The sequence below is a fragment of the Amblyraja radiata genome, chromosome 22 (genome assembly GCF_010909765.2).
Source record: "Amblyraja radiata isolate CabotCenter1 chromosome 22, sAmbRad1.1.pri, whole genome shotgun sequence".
Taxonomy (NCBI): Eukaryota; Metazoa; Chordata; class Chondrichthyes; order Rajiformes; family Rajidae; genus Amblyraja; species Amblyraja radiata.
Window position 1 is genome coordinate 43,023,694 of NC_045977.1, and position 544 is coordinate 43,024,237.

A 544-nucleotide genomic window follows, 5' to 3' on the forward strand; every position below is an offset into this window, starting at 1 on the left:
TGTAAATTCCATACTTCTGATTAAAAGGTGGGAGAAAAGATTGTGATAGTGTAAATGTTTTCCTCAATTATCCCATGAATCCATTAACTGTTGTAAAATGTCACCACCCAAAACCCATCGTGCCACAGGTGAAAGGCCCCTTGATTCATCAAATTACTAAACCACTTGTGTATAATGTGCATTGAAGTTTGTTTAGTATATTATGACTATAAACTCCTTGGTGAAAAAATACACTTCACTGTTACACAGCTTACAGATAATGTTGACACTATTCCAACATTTTGTGACTATCTTTTTTTAAACTTGTTGTTTGCTCTTTTGCAATAATGCTGCTGCTGCCTGATATTTATCTTTGTGCCTGTCTATGGTACAACTGCAGATTTTATTTAACTCACATGACTGGCCAATGTGTTGACATGTCTATTCCAAACTGTTTTGTAAACAGAATCTGATGCAAAGTGTGTGCATGCATGGTGGGTTTTACCGGCTCTCTCTGACAACCACTCCGTTTTGTGTGTAATGGGCAAGTTACACCGTCACCACA